The sequence below is a fragment of the Falco naumanni genome, chromosome 2 (assembly GCF_017639655.2).
Source record: "Falco naumanni isolate bFalNau1 chromosome 2, bFalNau1.pat, whole genome shotgun sequence".
Lineage (NCBI taxonomy): Eukaryota > Metazoa > Chordata > Aves > Falconiformes > Falconidae > Falco > Falco naumanni.
Window position 1 is genome coordinate 78,513,295 of NC_054055.1, and position 6,956 is coordinate 78,520,250.

The following is a 6,956-nucleotide window of genomic DNA, read 5'->3' on the forward strand; positions in this document are numbered from 1 at the left end:
CATGTCAGCATGCATTTTTGGAGAACAAGATTTCCTGGATCACAGGGAGTGCATTGCTGCTCACAGCAGCTAATGAGAGTGATATGATTAGCACTGAATCTAGTTCATCCTTTGAAGATATCTGATTATACGGGATATCTGCTATTTCAATTAATGGAAATAGTTTTTATGACAACCTACATGCACAAAAACATATGGTGTTGGAGCTTGTTTTGATACCGGATATATTTTTATTTAGGCTGACTTAGTCTTGGGTCAGCACAGAGAGCATGTGCCTAGAACAATGGAAAACATTTTACCAAACTGTTCTTCCACCACCTGATGTCAGGCATTTGGTAGAAACTCCATGCCTGTACGTATACTTTTGAAGAATCAGTTTTAATATATACAGTTAGGTTTTTAATCATACTTCAAAATTGTAAGTTTTGAATGTTCTTTGTCTTGTATCTGTTCTATTAGATTTCTAATACCTAGTAGAATTTAAGCTTTGATATAAATGGGATTTTTTAGTTTCATAGTTGCCATGAAGACAGTGAAGAGTAAAATTTCCTTAAAAAAATGAAATTGATAAACATTGTCGATGTCATATCTGTTTGGTAACATGTTCTAATAACTTTGGCAAGTCATGAGAGCTAATCAAACTGCACTTCTTAATTAGGAAATGTCTTTTGAATTTAGTGAGATTCTTAAATTACACCAGTATTTTTGAAAATCCCTTGTATGCAAACTTAAGAGCCTAATTTTAGATTTGTCATTTTGAAAATGATTGTATGTATTAAAAAGTCTAGTCACTCTATTACTCTATTCAAAGCCTGATCATTTCAGGTTTCACAGTGACAGATTCTGTGCTGCTAAAAAGATTAGCAGGAAAATTGATACTTTTCTTTGATTCACATATTTCTTTATAATCGTAACTTCTAGTAAAGTAGTAGTGCACGTGAGTAAAGCTATGTGTTCTGTTAAGAGTTTGTAGGTCAATAGCTTTAATTGTAATATTCTGGGGTTTGCCTGTAATAGTACTGTGAAATTACCGTGCAAGGTCTTGCTGGTAGTGACATTAAAATAAAAATACAGGTTTGCTACAGAAACATTTTAGTCTAAAGTCACAACAGCCCAAATATTCCATTTACCTCTATAGGCTCTATGCAACCTAGCTGACTGATGAAAACAGAACAGTGAACAAAGTTGTTTTGCTTTTCAAGATACTGCTCTTACCAGGGACTACAAGGAAGGACTACAGGGTAACAAGCAAGGCATAAGAGTCTCCCATCTGCACCTTCGTGGTAACTCACCCCGCTTTGGGACTCGCTGTGTGATCAACACCTTACTCCGGGCTGTGGACTGTAAAGACCTACAAGCTGCCTGTTCTGGAGAGGGGCATGCGAATGTGCTGGAGACAATAAGAGAGGCTGAAAAAGCAAGTGGGCTGGAGAACAAGGAGAGGTAGCTGGTAAATTTATTCTGGGAAGTTCTGCAGATGCAGGAGATTTTGGTGTAGGTGGTTTTGGAAGGAACTCCCCAAATCCCTTATTTTGTAAAGAGTTTTTTGGAGGAACTTTCTCCTCTTTCAAGTTTTGATTTTTGTTATTGTTACAGGTTTTGCATGAACCTCAACTCTATACATTGCATACTTGAAAGAATTAGCTACTACACACATTTTACCCAAACTTTGTAGCCCGTGGCTACAAACAAGATGCTGAACAACGTTAAAGGAAGTGAGGAAAATTTCCTGGTGCTGCTGTATTTCAAAATGTTATAAAAGCCTACATGGGAAAAAGAAACAGAGTAGTTTGTCATGGTTTCTAAATGGATCATCTCAACTGTTCAAGGAAGATGTGCAGCTCAGAGTTAGTACATTCAAGTCTAGAAGAGTCTGTTGGGCACAGAAAAGGCTGGCTGCCCCTGAAGGGCCAAAGTGACCCCAGTGCCAGTCATGCCCTTACCAAAGGGGACTGTCCTGCAGGGTCTGAGCTCAGCAGGCAGAGCTGGGGGGCTGTGGGGTCCAGTGCAGTGAGGGGAGGAACTGGGCCCAGGTTCCATCCTGGGGGTCCAGTAAGGAGTTGGGGTCAGGGCCAGAGCCAGGGCCGGAGCTGGAGACAAGATGGTGATGTGAGGCCAAAGCTCATCCAGGGGACAGGGCCAGAGATGAAGCAGGGGACAAGCTACAATGTCTGTCCTAAGGATCCACCCAGGAGATGAACTACCACAACATAGGGCTGAGGTCCACTCAGGAGGCAGCACCTGGGGGACCCCCTATGGCATTGCTGGGGCAGACATTGACTTCTCCAGGCTGAGATGAAATGGGGCTCCTGGGCCTGTGGGTGGGGGTCCTGGCTGAGGCTGGCTGTCAGGCCTGCTGGGTTACTCAGGTCCATGACAACGTCATGTGGAGAAGGCATCTCACAGCGTGGTTCTCTGCAGAACTGGTGATCTAATTTTATTTATTCTCTCTTTGTTCTTTTATTTTTGCATTTTCTTGGCAGCTCTTTCACCCTTTCCCTCTGATTTGACTGAATTTGAATGTTGTTGATCTATGCTGCAAATGAGCGATTAGTGCTTAATGGTTGTCAGACATCACTCTGCACATTTATCAGACAAACTATTTAAAATCGAAGGAAGTAGTTGGAAAAAAACCAAGCAGAATTACCATGTAAAGAAAGTAGAGTTAATTAATCTCAAACATTTCCAGTGTATCAAGATAAGAATTTGTAACATCCAAAGATGTAAACAATGAGTTTTCTTCAAATTCCCCACGACTGACCACAGCACTGAATGAAGCCTTGTTGGTTGACATAGAGTCTGAAGAAGCTGGTCACCTTACAAATGAGACATTTTTCATATCATCATTACTATAAAAATATAGATTCTTATTAATTTTCCTTATATTCCAAGCCTTGTGGTTACTGTTAAATAATTACTGCAAATGTTATCATTCTCAGAATTGAGTGTGAGGAAAAGGAGTGTTATTCCATCTGCCTGTCCATGTTCCAGTGACAGTCAGTAGGGATCTCAGAAAAGGGCAGACTTGGCCTTTTGAAAGTGTACTGAAATTAGGATACCAAAGAACGCTCATGGTTTCTCAAAGCACCGAAATAAATTGGAGTGATTAGATGGGCTACAGTTTGCAAGCACTGCATGTGAGTTTTGATATTAATTGGTTTTGCTTAATAGAGAGCAAAGAATTTGAACTGACATAAGACTGGAAGAAGGATGGTGGGATGGTTCTCTTGGGCATCCAAGTAGATGGATGACAAGTCTGGGGGTGGTTCCAAAATGGAAAGACAGAGACATGCCTTGTGGGATGTAATGTCTTTGTTCCTTTTTGGTTATTCACGTGGAAGACCCCTTTTTTCATGCCAGTCTGATGGTGTTACTTTTCTTTATGGAACGTGATGGAAGCATCATCACAGACAAGACAGTTGATCAGCTGGACAAGAGTACTGTGAACTTTTACAAGATTGGAAGTAATATTTATCCTATGCAGCACCAACTGTATACAATTTGAACTCTGTGATAAGTTCAGTAAGAAATGATCAAGATGCTGAAGAAAAAACGAATAAAAATTTGTCACTGTCTAGTGGAAAACACATACGGCCAGGAAGTCTAACTAGTTTGCACGCTGGTCGTTGAACTACTAACTGCTTGTATTTCCACACAGATGGGATCAAACTGCTCATTTTGGATGAGGTTAGTAATTTTTCTCTTCACAGGCAAAACCCACAGAGACATGTCTAAAAACCTGTGCTAAATCCCTCTGTTTCCTCTTCTTCTTTCTTTCTGTCTTTCTCCCTTCAAGGAATTTATTTTTGCTTTTTAAACTGGAGATAATTGCAGCTATTCTGCTTTCCCAGTTCAGAAATAGGAGGTGCATAGCAGCTTTTCCTGCTTCTTCTTGCTGATAACAGTGCTACAAAGGGAAAGCTTGTGTCCTTTCCCTGTTTCCAGGCTTTCATTTGCACTTGTGTTCTGGGTCTCCGTTTGGTGTTTACCTCATTTGCCCCACATTTGAGATAGCCATGGCTCAAATCCAGCAGTAGTTTCATTTTTGTTTCCTGCTCAGAACAAATGGACATAAACTGTGCCAAATCCAGTTGGATGAGCTCTAGATAGCAACCCAATAAACTAGAGGTGCAGCATTAGCAAAACCCAGCAAACAGGGCTTTGACAACAGCCCAATACCTTAAGTTGTACCAACTTATTAACCTGATGTTGCAATTCATCTTTATTTGCGTGGTGCAGAATAGATTACTTTAGCATCATAATCTGTTTTGAGTTTAGTTTTGTTTGCCTATCTACTGTCATTTGTTTTTTTTTCCATTAGAAGTGTCTTTCTTCAGTTGAGGAACTGTAATGATGGAGACTGGTAACAAATTTTGACTTTGACTCCTGTTGACCTAAAATTACATTTTCAGATAAATCTTGATATTTTGCTCTGTGGTGCACAAGAGAGAGTTACACAGCCTAGTTTACTTTCCTTTTTTTTTTTTTTTTAATTTTTTTTTTCCATTTCCCCCCATGTCCCATAGAACATGTGCTCTATTTCTTCCTGGTATATTTCTTAATTTACACCATTTGTTAAAAAATACACAAAATGACAAATGTTTACTTAGAACTTCAATTTTTGTTAGAATTTCTGTACCATGTTTTGGCAGGTTTTATCATAGAACAAATCCATACTGTTCTCCTTCACCTTCAGATCTAAAACCTGCGTTCATATTCTTGTTGGGGTTTGCTGTACTGCATGCAGGAATATTGGCAGGATGAGAGATACGTATTGGAGGTTGTGAGTGAATCTGAGAACCTTTCCAAGGAAGCCTTGGAGGAAGGGAGCTTGTTCTTAAATTTACAATTTCTGGTGAGTGGTTTAAAGTAGTTTTATTAATAACTGCAGACTTTTTAATAAGGTGACAGCTGGTAGAATAATTTAATGGACAAGCTTGAAAGCTTTTTTTTTCTCTCTCTTTTTCTTCCAGAAACAAACTGTTCAAACTGCAAATAAACACTAGTGGGTACAGAATCACACATTTCTGAGATGTTAATGTAGGTTTTGCAATTTGCATATTCAATTAGGACTGGCTAAGTAGGCATTTTAACCATTGCAATTACGCTCAGTGCTCTAGTCCTGAAACACCTTGGACAGCTCAGGATATCGCGCACCACTTCCCACTGAAGGGCTTCAAGCATGAAGACAAACTGGCTCAGCTAAGGCCTGGAAAGGTTTCTAATTTCCAAAATTTCACTCTAGGTTGGAGTTTAGTGGTTTATTTACCCCTGAAGCAAATAGAAAGCTGCTGATGTCATAGATGGAGAAAGCTGAATAGAGTCCATATAAGGGTTCAGGCTCAATTTCATGGACTAACTGAAAAAATAAAACTGCATTCTGATATAATGAAATAAAATAAACAGTGTTCCTCAAAGTGAGTGGCCTGCTGTGCTTTCTAATGAGAAAGTTCAGCAGAACCTACAATAGATTAAAATCACATGCAATCAATGAACATGAATCTTAATCTGCTTCCTCTCTGAGACACTAATTTAGCAAAGGGTTTCAGCATGTGTTTATCTCCGTTCATGTTAGTTAAGCACTTGCAGCACTGGAGTTGAGGGGACTGAATTTTGTTTATAAAGCTAAGCGTGAGTCTTGATAAAAAGAGTAGGATAGCCTTACTGAGGCCCTGGGAAATCCAGAGCTGAGGATCTGTGCAGCAGACAGAGCCTGGTGATAGTCAAAACTAGGTTAAAATGTTATGCTTTGAGTATAACAGCCAAATAATTCCAGTTTCCTCAAGCTGGTATAAAAAATAGGAACATTAATTGAAGATGGGACAGAAAGGAAAGGGTGTATATCCACCAGGATTCAGCAGTGTTGGCAGACTCCTGGAAGTGTGCTTCATGAACTCAGTGGAAGGGAGTCCAGGGTAGCTGGTGAACATGGACTTGGCCTTCACTCAGCAAGTGTAAAAAGCAGGTGAAATGCCTCTTGCAGACGCAATGCCCTGGTCAGCCAACCCCAAATATTCAGTATAGCCAAGGCTGATGTTCACCGGATGTCCTGGATTACAGACTGCATGACATAGGATTGCAGCCCCTACAACTAGCAACAAAAGGATGAGCATCCAATGCCCTGCTTGGAGAAAAAAAAACACATGTGTGTCAGTAGCAGTCCTGGAGTCATCAGGCTGTGGGGGACTGACAGACCCAGTGGCCTTTTCTGGCAATTAAACTGTCTAATAATCTAACTCATAAAGCATATCTGCTTTCTCCATGCAAAAGGCCAAAAGAGAACTCAGAAGTCAGCATTTTGAATTGCAAAGCTTACCTTGTGGGGCCACTGAACCATCTTAGAAGAAAGTGCAGACTTTGCATTACCAATCTAGGTTTGCTGAACTGCCTTCTGAAGGCTTTTAGAAGCACCTGACTGTTTTTCCAAGATCACATAAGCATCTAATTTAGATAGTCTGAATCACCCTAGTGGGGTGAGAAGCCTAAATTTTAGGTGCTGCAATGCTACACTTAGGTGTCTAAAAGGAGAAGTCTGAATTTAGCTCTCAGTATCTAATGTGTGGGTTAGACGCAAAACACTATCAGGTTCTAAATTACAGTGTGAAGTTAATTTCAGGGTCCCATTACTTCAAACTAATTAGTGCAAATTAAATTTTATCCTTGTCAACTGGGGAGAGTTGTACAAATACGTCAGTTTGGGATTTGTTTGAATACCTTTTCTGCAAAAGACCATGCAAGGCATAGACTTGACTGTACAGACTGGCTAGAATCTTTCCAAGTGCTACAGCACATGCATGAGAGGAATATGGCCGTGGCTTAACCTGAACATCCTGATGTCCAAATAATCCCTGTGGCTACTTTGTTCGAATGACAATAACTTACACCTGTGCAGGACTGGATCAGCCAGGGAGAGAACCTTAACTGATGCTCAGTGTCATCGCACAACAGTGGAAATT